Raw genomic sequence first — 12,694 nt, 5'->3', positions numbered from 1 at the left:
GCTGCCTTAATGAAGAGTAAGCTGGTCTCCCAATCTATTCCTATGCTGCACAATTAGAAAAATTATATCTGATCACAAAAAAACCCAACAAAAAAAAAAAAAAAAAAAAACACAAAACAAAAAACCAGAAAAAAATCAAAAAGAAATACACATTATACTGCTTCTAAGATGATGCTATTTTAATATCTGTAGTTAGATGTTCTCTCAGGAAGCAATTCCTGCCAGAAGAGCTGTGTTCCTCTGTAGCAAATTTAGTAAGGCTTGACCTGAGAAAGAGCAAAAGGTTATCTGGATGCTTCCAGGTACTACTTCTGTGATACAAAATTTTCAGCAACAGGGCCAGTTTTTGCTTTCTTGCATTACTTAATTGCTCACCTGTCCTTCCATCAACTATACCTTATTCAGTTTTGTAGCGGACAAAAAGACCAAAAATTCTTATTTTCTTTAAGCCAAGTTATTCCAAATGCTCCACTTATGCAGCCACTGAAATAGCCACTGAGCAGGGTCAGGGTACAGGATCATTGGCAAGTGAAGAGAAACGAGCACTTTGCACAAGAGGGAAAGTGCCAGTCCTGAAGGTCCCACAACATGGAGCCTTGTATTTTCATTTCACTGTAAAGGTGAAACAAATGGAATTGCTTAATTTCACACTGAAATGAAACTATGGAGATTAACACAACCCATCCACAGAATGGCTGAGGTTAGAAGGGACTTCTGTAAGTCACCTTATCTATCCCTCAGCTCAAGTGAGACAGCCTGGAGCTAGCTCCTGAGGACCGTGTTCCAGACAGATCCAGTATCTCCGAGGATGGAGTGTCCACAACCTGCCTGGACAATCTGCCAGTATATGGTCACTCTCACCATGAGAAAGTCTATTTATCTGGATCTCATGATGCAGACAGGGATCTCCAGCTGAAAAGAGATGGCTTCTTAAGCCTTTCCTTAAGCTGAATCCAGCAGCATACACTTGCCCATGTACATTTATTCTAACACATTACTCAAAGTGATTATTTTTATTTGGTGCTTTATTTCAGACACTCAAACTAAACCAGAGAGATGTACAGAGCGTACAATTTTACAGGCTTCATCTTTCAATAGTTTTTGAAACATTCCTGTGGATTTTGAGAAAAAAAACACAGAGTAGCAGAAGTATACTATGTTCCTACTAAATATTCCCATCTTACTAGCACAAACCCCAAAATCTTCATCCTTGAGGGATGGAAGAGATTATTATGGTAAGATCACAATTTCACATACAGCTTTTTTCTTGTTTCTATGGAAATCCTTCTAGACTTGGAAAAGTTGCTAGCCACAAAAAAAAAATAAAAAAAAAAAAAATTCACTATTTGCAGAAGAACTTACTACTTTACTACTGCATATAAATGTTTCTGAGATATTGTGCATTTGCTGTAACCCTCACCCATTCCCAGAAACAGCCAAATGGACCAGACACCTAAGAGAGACTTTTAGTTCTTTAGCCTAAGGAAAAATGCATCAGGCTTGGTATCAGAACATCACGAGGTAAAAATTAACCAAAACCAGAGGCAGAAAAATATTTTATTTATTTTATAAGCCTTTTCCTCTGCAAGGCCAACTTTACAATCTCACTATCACTAAAAAGAGACAAGTATCAGCTTCTTTTTACCATAGAACAGTTCCCTGAGGAGTCCACATGATAGCAACACTGACATGATAGTCCACATTTTAGCAACACTAAGAAAAACACTGAGAGATAGTGCAAATGATCCAGACTTTTTCAATGTTACTTGTCCCGGGTTCAGAAACAAAAGTTGCTGAAGCAAACAGTCGTGGATTTGGTTGTTTGTTTTGGTTTGGGGGTTTTATTTGTTCATTTGTTTGGATTTTTGCTTGGTTTGGTTTACATTGCTGTGGTTTGTTTGTGATTTTTTTTTTTTTTTAAAGTTTTGGTTTTTTGGGTATGTCTTGGTTTTTGTTTTTGTTTTTGTTTTTGTTTTAATTTATATTAAGAAAACATGACTTAAAAAGGCTGCAAAATGCTAGACTTTGGACCACATGTACAATCTTCATTGAATCCTAATAGGACACACCATGTGAGGATACAGTGAATGCACAAAAGCAGCACTGTGTCCTCCCATGCTCCATTGTGGCTCCACATCTATTGATGTTTAATTTCCACATAATAAAAGAGCTCGCATTCACTGCAACACTAGCTTGTGCTTCCTGATATTAGGATCAAGCTCAGACACAAAGCACACCCAGTCACAATTCAGTGCACAGCTTCTTACCCACAGATGAGAACAAAGCTACCAGACACTACATGCCTTCTTAAACTGTTAAAACAGTAAACAGTGCTGCAGTGTGTGCATGCAATGCTCTTCTTATCTTCCCCATGATACTTTTCTGTTCCACACAAGTGCAAGTTTCATCAACAAACACAAGACATAGTAAAATTTAAGGTGGCCAGCCCTGAGATCCCGGCAATTAAAAATAACTAAGACCACAAGATTAATTTGCTAGCTGAATCTCTATCCTTCACATATAACACAAAGTCTCTTACTTTTGTAAACAACACAAGCAGACAGGATTGCTGGTAATTACTTTGGCATTTCTTGGCTCTTAAAAGTTCAAGTCTGACTTGCACTTTTAGCTAGAAGAGGGATTGCAGCCTTGAGCAGCAGGTATGGTCAAAACAGGTATGTATTACACATACATTGCCTTACTCTGAAAACTGTGTTTTTCTGTTCCAGCTGGCAGCTTTTGGCAGTGCTCTAGCCAACAGGATAAGGGAAAAGTCTGAACTGATCTGTCTATACAAACATTTTGACTCCATGACCTTTTAAACATATGCAGTTGCTGATCAGGACCACAACATCTTTTATTAGATAACACATGAACTACAACAGATTTCTAAGGAAAGGAATTACCTCTATATTCTTCTTCTCCTCCACACCAAATGTCACTCTGCATTCTGGTTCACTTTAATGCAGACTCAAGTAATTTTCTCCCATAGAGAGAGAAAGGGGTCAGCCAAGCAGAACTATATTGCTACTTCCTACACATAATTAGGCCAGGGCCATTAGCAGTAAGAACATGTACAGACTGAATTACCTGTGTCTGGGAATACATTCAAATCCTTCAGCTGTGAAACTGCAAATAGAGCATAAGGTGGTATGCTGGTGCTCCACAGAAGGTGTAGCAGAATCCCTGCATGCCAACAAAATCAGAGACAGGGACAAATGGTGTCATGAAGGCAGTCAGAGAGCACTGCCTGGCATCAGAAACCTTCAGGAAAATGAGGGGCCTGAACACTGGGGCCCAGCCACACTGGCATCAGTGAGAAAGGTAGGCAGGAGGTCCTTGCCTCCTTGCCCTTCTGGTCACTAGCACAGCTAGGGAACATGCCGAAAGAAATACTGAAACAGCATCTGAAACTCAAACCACAGTAAAGCAAATCCCTATTTTTGAACTGACAGCATTTCCATTATAAAGCAGGCTGGCTGAGTAAATGAACATACAACCACACTTAATGAAAGTGTCTATGCTCATAAACACACACACATACATACATACATACATATTTGTCAGCATTTCTATTAAATGTAGTACAAAATAATCCTTCAGGAAAGCCACCTCTCACGAAAAATTCAAGTTAGTTATTTTATCAGTTTTGGTACCTGCATTAGTACCTGAGACAGTTACTTAATAGCTGAGCATTAACACTGCATAAATACCGCAGAAGGAAAGAAAAATTAAACTTTATGCCAGCAACAAGTGTCCCTAGTAACAGAGAGAAATACTCAGGACACGTGCAGCCACTAGGACTTCTAACAATAACACGTGTTGTCTGAACACACATCATCAAAACTGCCACAAGTTAGGCATCTAAATAAAGGAGATAATTTTCAAACCCTTCAGCAGATGTGGAAGATATTGCAGAGTCATCAATGCTTATGACCTGTGCCAAGTCACCTTCCTCTCACACAATTTGCTAACAATAGGTACCTGTACTTGAAAACAAAACCATGATGGAATGTTATAGCAGCTGCAGGATATAGCTATAATTGCAAATGTCTCTCTGCTTTATTAAGAGGGTCTCCCGCAGGTCCTAGTGAAGGCTGACATTAGACTGGTATTACATCCCAACTCTGTATCAATTTCCTCAGTCAGGTCCAGGGCACAAACAGCAACGTAATTGTGATAAAACAACAAACTGAATAGCTGAATACGTTCTGCCATGTTAAGCTGGATTGGATACGTGCTCAACTAGCTCCACTGGTAACTACAGCTCTGTCAACTGCTAAGTGACACCAAACAGCCAGATAAAGAGAAAAGAGCAGTGCTGCACAGCAAGACCAATTTTATTCTACAAGATTTCAGCAGCCTTCATTACAACTGCGGTGGACAATGCAAACAATAGTGGAAATCCTAAAGCTGAGAGAGTTAGCAGGGGTATACGGGGTGAAGAGCTATTGACAAGGAAGGAAAGATTTTGAACCCACCAATGAATGGTGGAACTACCCTGCTAAGGTATAAAAACACTATAATTAGTGTCAGGATTGACATGTTTCACTGTTGTTACTACTTAATTTTCAATACAGACATTTGCATAGCCCTGAGGTCAGACAGCCCAGCAAGGAGGGAAGGCTAATCAAAAACTAACCCTTAGGAAAATTAATGGCACAGAGTGAGATCACTAGACACCTGAGAGCCTTTCTCTCCCCACAACAGGCCAGACACATCAAAATATCTCTCTTCAGAAGGCAGTCAATCTGTTGGACAGCTCCTTTGAACCACTATACTCAGTTTCCATTTGTTTTCCAATTTCACAAGGACATAGAGGAGAGAGAGAACTGATAAGTGAGGCAATCTTCAAAAATGTACTCCACAATGAAAATTAAGTGAGACCCATTAAGGGAGAGCTTGTGCCTTCCACAGCAGAGGCAAGACAAAGCAACCTTGCATAATCCTCTGGATTTTCATCTAGCCTGTCATTAGCCTTCCGAAGGGTAGTTCAGAATCCATCTATCTATCTACTATCTGTCTGTCTTCTAGTATTTCAATACTTTTTTTCCCTACAGGAAAACAGGTGACAGAAGAAAACTATTTGATGGGTGTACATAACATCAGTTTTGAGCTTTGGATGGAAAAAGCAAAACCAGATTTAGCAAACTGCCTTCAAAAAGACACGTACAACTGCAGAGAAGGTGGTAGAAATCTTCTTCAGTTTGCAGAATCCAAATTTGCCACTGCCCAACTGCTGACTGAAGGCCTGTGTGACAAAGTCGTGTGGTCTCAGTCGACTGCCTGGTTCCTTCAACTGCCATTCTGGCAGAAAGCAATTACACACAGCAGGCTGCACTGCACAGCAGGCTCCAGCTAGGTACTGAGGCATCCCTGCGCAGCTCAGGGACAATTTGCAAGTGCAGGTTGATGATTCTGGAGAAACTTGAGGAAATTAAAAGGAGAAGTGGAAGAAAGATTCTCACATGGATAGTTTAATCTGGATCACATGATTGAAAAGAACACAAAAATGTATTTATTTTGCACCTGCTCAAGGTCAAAAATGACTATACTAAATTTATGAAAAGCTTTGCTATACCATTGAGCTGCAACTAAGAGCAATTATTTTTCACTTATATTCTATATCCTCAAATTAAAAGGAAAAATTAATTGATTCAAAACACCATTATTGAATTGCAGTTCTTAAGATTTTGACAAATTTTCTTAAAGTGCCATTTCTTGAACTACAGTAATTATTTAAAAAGTCTCAATCTTCAGTAGGGGAAAAAAGCCCTCTCTCTACTGAAGAGAAAAATCCCACAATTTAAACCAATTTAAATTTAAAACAATTTAAACAAGATTCATAGTTTTCATAGATTGGTCAAGACTTTAAATATTGCCCATTTTTTTAAAGAAAAACTTAATGGGACAAAGTCACGACCACATTTAAGTCAGTGCTAGGATTTAGATGATCTCTTTTATGATAACTTCAACTGTTGCAATTGTTAATACTGCTATATAGTATCTAATACCTTAAAAAAAATTACTCTTCTTGTAACATGATCTCTACCTAAGCATCAAAGCTAGTATTTCCAGACCAGAGACCAAATTTTCAAACATTCTATGCAGGAACCCCAGACACTGATCTCAGAAGTCCTGAATACAGAGATGATCACACTTCAAAGGAAGTGGCAGACACTTTCTATCTTTGAAATGTAGAGGACAGCTGTCACATAAAACACATAAAACATGAGGTTGTCTCGAAAAAAACCCAAGTTTGTAACCTCAGCCAAAGCAACACTAGCTACAGAAAGATGTAGGTAGATGTTGCAAAAACATCTGTTATTGTCCAGTGCAATTTGCTGCACTTAAATTAACAACTACATTTTGCTTTGATACTCTAGCAATATTAGCACTCACAAGGCAAACACTGTGGAGAAAGACAATGCAAAACTACTACATTAAAATTTAAGTTTTTACTGTAGAAGTTCTCTGAATCCACTTCCCTTACAGGAGATGCAAACTTTCTGATTTATGGCCTTCAGTTGATAAATAATACCTTCACTAATTAACAAAGCATCATACAATAGAAGAAATAACAGTCTGACACTTGAAGTCAAATGGATGCACTAGGATGTTAGGTAATGGTAATGTTTTTTGTATCATGCTATGGTGTGATAAAATCAGGCTTGGAGGTGCATCTAATTTATGAAATTAGAGACTGGATCAAGAAATACAAGTATTAATGTCATCTAAGTTAATTGATAATTTCTGAGATTAGAGTATTGAACACCCAGTGACTGCCTGAGATACAATAACACACACTGCAAGAAAAAAAGCCTGCATAAGGGGCATGGGTACAACAGCAGATAGCCAGAAAAGCCCAAATCTTCCAGATGAAGTACACAAACATTCTCTCCATTTGTCTTGCTATTTTATCACCTTCAAGGAAAAAGCTTTAGAGCAGTTGGATGCTGCAAACCCATTTCTAGTCATGGGGAAGTCTTTTGACAATGGCAAGTTTTCATGCCCATTGTTAGTCTGCTGTCCTGTAGAGAAAAATCTTGCCTGAAAGATTTTTTCAGTTATGTACCCTTTAAGCCATTCATTGATTTCAACCAGAGAAGAACCGATTACCAGAAGGTAATTAAGTTCTCATGAGTTTTGTAAAATAAGCTAGGCCAGAGAAGACAAAACTGCAATTTGAACATATTTAGGCTCAAACCTCATACAATGTTCCATCCAGTTTCCACAACTGAAAATGGCAGCCCATGTGTCGTGAAATCAGTCCAGTCTGTGGAAAGAGGAAGCTACATGGCAAAAAAAATGCAGAAGTACAGGGAAAGACAATGAAAAATTCAAGTTTTGACCTCAAGACACAACTTTACAGAAATTTTAATTAACTCTGCTGTTCAGGAAATCACTTGCTTGTAATGAACAGCTAAAGAGCATGTGTACACACAGACTCCCCTAACATACACACTTCTGGAGACCAATCTCAGATAACTGAGTATGTTTTACTTCTCTAAAATCCATCTGTATTTTACTAGGGGAACACCTTGCAACACACAAAACAATTAACAAACTGTACAGAGGGCAGATTTATCAAAGAAAATGCATCAGGATAGGAAACAACCTTTGAACTGCCTCTTCATCACGGTTAACTAGCCTGAAAACTGGCTTTAGCCTAACAACATTCATATCACCAGCTGGACCGACTCAATTCCAATCTGCTCAGTAAAAAGTCACATCATCCTGAAAAATACTCAGTGGTCATTCCCTGGCATAATTCAGGAAGAGATTAGATGCTTAAATGGAAAAGCAACTATATCTGCTGTTAAATTAGATTATAAATTTGTACCGAAAGATACCTTGTGATAGAAATTGAAAGCTAACTGCCTGACAGTAGAAAAGACTCCTCCCTATGGGTACAATATCCATTACAATGGTTTTTGCCTTCTCCACTGTCCTGAAATTGGAGACTGCTGGATATGCAGCACTTGTTCACAGCTCTACCTTTAATCACTGGTTTTCCATTAAGGATATACATTTAGTACCTAACATACCAACATATCAAAACTAGCATACATAAACCTTTCCCACACACTTCCTTAAATAAAAGATCTGTAAGCAAATCTGTACCACTGGTATGTGTGTAAGCCCACAGAAAGCCTTTTCCAACATCACAGAAGGTACAGCTGGGAAGGTTTAGAAAGAATCCACCTGAACCAGATATCGTGTCCTTTCACATGGGTAGGAGGGAGAAAAACTAATTTTAAACCATTCCTGATGGAGATTTCATTGGCAGGTTCAGAAACCTGTCCACAGTAACTCCTCCATCTCCACGCCACTGAAATTAGCAGCCTGCTCAGAGAGCATCCAAAACCAAAGTGGTGAGAGGCCAACTCTATGCAAAGCTGAACCAAACTACAGCATCTCCAGGTCACCAAAACTTCGTCACTTCATGCATTTTGTTAAAATCAACAGAATTACAGGTCACTGATACACAGCTAGTGAAGATGAAGCAGATTAATAGTTGCATGTATTCTCTGTGGAACCTGAAGTTTTCAGAAGTGTTACAGAAATACTCCTCCAGCCCTCCTCCCCAAAAGAAATAGTGGGGAAAAGACTAAACTGGGCAAGCAATCCTTGCGCACAGCATCCTCAAGTGGAATCATGATCATAGTGGTCTGTTACCTTAAATAATGTAAAATCCAGGCTATAGTGCATTCTCCACTGCCTTGTGCTTAGGGAAAAGCATCAGCCCAAGAAGCTTGTACACACTACTCTTACGTTACCTGCACCACTCAGACCTACAACATGCTGAGCAGCTCACCTCTCATCATCTAAGCTACAAAAATGAGTATAGACGGTATCACCTATTAACTCTGTGTAATGCCGGGTTTTTAAAGATTCAAATTTGGCTCAATACAATCTCTAACTGTGAAACATCGACTCCAACAGTCAAATATCGTAAAACACAAGGATACTTAAATGATACTTACATGAAACAACATCTCTCAAAATTGTGTGGCTGAGGATCAGTCTCCAACTACAAGATATTGCAAAGGCAAAAACAGATAGAGAACCTACCCCAAAGAGTTTAATGTATCAACTCCACTATCTTGTCATGCAGTCAATGTGAGGAACATGAGAGTATTCCTATAGTATAAACAGATAAGGGTGGAACAGAGGGCAAAACGTTTGTATTTCATTTTGTTCCCTCAACTATCTGACTATTCTGCAATAGGCGCCTGAAGGGGGTCCAGAAAAGGATGGAGATGCTTCTGTATAGCAACCATAATGCAGATAACACCCAAAACTGCAGTGATATAAAAATCACACATAGCACTTTCTCCTCTTTAAGCTCTGTTCTACTGCTCAGAATGCAATCTAACAAAGCATTTCACATACTACACATTAGCACCATTCTCATCAGGCACATAAATACATGTCTGGGCTGTAAGAAAAACACACTTTCACAGAAGACTGGAAGGCAGCTTGGTGAGAGTAATATTTTTACATTCCTTGGATATATAAATATCAATATATTCACGTACACAGAGAACAACATAAGGCTATGATATCTGATCTCGAATTGGACACAGCTAAATGCACATGAACACCTAGGAAATATCCTATCAAAACTGATCCTTCATACATAAATACTTATTTTTCTACAAGCACATAAATAAATGCATCTATCTGCCAACACGCACACACGTTTCCCCAAAGCAGCCCACCGTTGTATCTCCCCACCCTCCTGGCCTAACAGGTCGCACAGGATACACACTTTGCTTCACGCAGACCGGGGAGTCGAGTGAAGGAGAGCTCCCTGGCAGACCGGGCGGCTCACCGCTACCGCTGTCCCGCAGCCTTCCAGCCCGGCGTTCCCAGCTCTTTCCCGGGGAGCCCGGGCTGCGCCCCGCCGGGAGCCGAGGGCGGCTGCCCAGCGCTCACCTCAGGGAGCGCCTCACCCGGAGCACCGGCTCCGTTTACCGCCCCTTCCCCACCCTCGCCCAGGCCGCGGAGGCGATCCCATCTCGTGGCGACCCTACCTAGCGGAGGGCAGGAGCCGGCGCAGCCCCGCCGCCCCTCCTCGCTCCCTTCCGCGGGTGCTGGGCGCCGGGAGCCGAGAGCGGGCGTGGGGCCGGAGCCGGGCCGGGCTGGGCAGGGCGGGAGGCGCCGCCACCTCCTCCTCGCCGCTGCTGACTCAGGAGCAGGCGCCGTCCCTCCACGCCGCTGCCGAGGGGCGGCCGCCGCGTTCCGCGCAGGATCGCTGCCCACAGACCCCGCCGGGCACGCAGCGCCCGCCGCCGCGGGAGCGGGCCGCACCTGTGGGCAGCCGCGGCCGCCCTGGGCATTGCAGGGGAGGGCTGGGAGGCGGCCCCCGGGCGGGGAGTTGGGGTCGCTCCAACTCCATCCCAAGAGGGAGTGAGGGGGGTGGGGGTTTCCTGCCGGCGGCAAGGCGAGGGGGTGCCGCGTCTCCATCTTGAGGAGGGGGCGAGCGGGAGGCGCAGCCCTCTCGGCACGGGGTCCCACTCCCGCTGCTGTCCTCCCTCCCGGCGGGACCGTAGTGGCACTTTCCACGGGATTGCACCGACAGGGCTTTTACTGTTCCACGGACGCGACCTGGAGATAGAGCAGCGAGAGGTCTCCCAGGTCTGAAGACCTTCAGCAAAGGTCTGAAGGTGTTGTAGCGGGGAGGCAGCCGAGCCCTCTGCCTCAGCCACTTTGGGGTGCCTGCGTCCGAAAGGAGACCGCGGTATTGCTGTTGGTCTCGAAGGTGGGATCCCACACCCAATGCCTGCATGGAGGTCTCCCTACTTCTACCAGCTGCTCGGCTTTTCGCTGCTCTGTTTCCACGTATAGTGTTTCGGGGACACTGTTCCTGCTGGTAGGGAGTAGCCCGGTAGGGAGTAGTCGCGGTTTCCCACGGTGACTGGCTTCACGGCGACTGCAGCAGGAGGCCAGCATCTGTCAGGCATGAGATGCACTGGGGCATGCTCCCCAGCTCACACATCCTCGTTCTACCTTCTTTCCGATCCTTAGCTTTCCAATTCTCTGATGAACGTTGGGCTGGGGAGCCAGTGCTGCTCGTCTGGCAAAGTCCCACACCCTAATGGCAAATATCTCTGTTGGAAGCCTCTGCAAGAGAACCCATAGTTTATTCAGAATAGCTTTTCAACAAAATATTCAGCATTTCTCGGTCTTAGATTTTGCTCTGTTCTTGCCACATTGCCATTTTCTGTTTGCAGTCAGAGCATGCAGAAATGGTTTGATTGCTTCTTTGATTTTTACAGCTCCACTCCAAAACAATAGACCACTTTGATTTGGAAAGAGGCATTTTTCTACTCAACACCAAAGTCCACGTGGCATAGAGAAGTGATTTAAGTATATCCACCTCAGCAACATTGTAGAACAAGTGATTTCATTTTTAAGTGAAATAAAACAAAGAGAGCAGTGAATTTCAGACTGGCAAAGGTTTCATGCTGTTTTGCACCAGCCTATCAAGGTCCCAGATCCTCTCTTCCGCCTGTCAGTGATGCTACTGTATAGCCAAGTTCTGCTCAGGCTTTAATGAATTGCCAGTGCTTGACTCAGGGTAAACAGTGTTTTGCAGGTGCTACAGGATGATGAAAAAATTAAAGTGTTTTAAGGATGTAAAAATGTCTTCTCTTGGCTGAACAACAGCTTTTACCTCCTCGTCTGATTCCCACCTTACCAACTGTATTCAACAGTCGTCTGTTATGATATTTCCTGAATGTCTTCCTCAGTATGGGAAGGTCGTGACTCATGTGCTTGCTCTCTAAAGTAAGGAATGATATCTCAGAACTGTAATAGTGGATTGCTTTTGAATATATATATGAAGGAGCCTAAAGGAGCTGTCTGTTGACGTTTAAAAAAAATAATTTTTTTTGTGTTCTTGTGCCAATTTTGATTCCACAGTTTCTGTGATTTCTGCGTGTTGGCTGTTTTGGCCAGCTTAGGGAGGCTGAGTCTACTCATTTGAAGTAAAAAAGTATCATGTGAATTCCTAAAACATGTTCTACTAACAGCACAAAAGGAAGAGATGACTTATTATTTCCACTGTTGACCAAGTCTACTTGACTTGGAAGAGGATGTGTGTGCAGAGAGAGGAAGCCTGGCTATTTTTCCTTTGTGGCAGCCCCATTTCTCATGCCTTGAAGCCTTCCTGGCAGCACTGGAACTCGATTTACTCACCCAGTGGGAGAAGAAAATTGACCTCCAATGCTTCATATGGTTGTGTGATCCTAATTTTACTGACTGCCACCAGATACAGTGGCACTTTTTTTTTTTTTTAAATAAATTATTTTCTCCATAGGAAAGATTATTCACTCAATGTTAGCACTTTTTGAAGGATCTGTGCAGGCATGCAAAAGGCTCCTTAGCACAATACAAGCTTAGTCTTCTGCTTGCCCTGTCAGGAGGTTCTTCCCACTGTCTTAATTAAAACAGGGTGAAAAGGATGAAAGCAGTAACAGTCCCTATTTGCTTTCCCTGCACAGGGGTAGCTGATCCAGTGCCCTTGACTTTCCAGATTGTCTTCTCCACTGACTGATCAAGATGCAGCTGCTCCTACGCAAACACAAAGGAATCGGAGCAAACAGCTCCTGTTCGAGAAACCCAGCAGCAGCACCTGGTGCCTGTTCTGCTGCCAGTCTGCAACTCCAGAAATGCTATGAAATGG

At 42.3% G+C, this 12,694-nt stretch overlaps 1 protein-coding gene across 2 annotated transcripts in view; it reads right to left on the bottom strand.

Moving 5' to 3' along the window:
- KIAA0319 (KIAA0319 ortholog) overlaps nucleotides 1-10,359 on the bottom strand; it is a 56,691-nt gene extending 46,332 nt beyond the window's left edge. Inside the window, exon 1 of one of the 2 annotated variants that reach the window (XM_038129385.1) lies at nucleotides 10,041-10,359. The gene's annotated coding sequence lies outside the window, so the exon portion shown is untranslated. Of the gene's footprint in view, nucleotides 1-9,775; nucleotides 9,982-10,040 lie in introns of those variants that run through there. The other variant, XM_038129386.1, reaches the window with a different exon arrangement.
- Between the last annotated feature and the right edge of the window lie 2,335 nt (nucleotides 10,360-12,694).

The sequence above is a fragment of the Motacilla alba genome, chromosome 2 (genome assembly GCF_015832195.1).
Source record: "Motacilla alba alba isolate MOTALB_02 chromosome 2, Motacilla_alba_V1.0_pri, whole genome shotgun sequence".
Taxonomy (NCBI): Eukaryota; Metazoa; Chordata; class Aves; order Passeriformes; family Motacillidae; genus Motacilla; species Motacilla alba.
The sequence above is the reverse complement of the archived record's forward strand: the minus strand, read 5'-3'. Positions and strand labels throughout refer to the sequence as shown.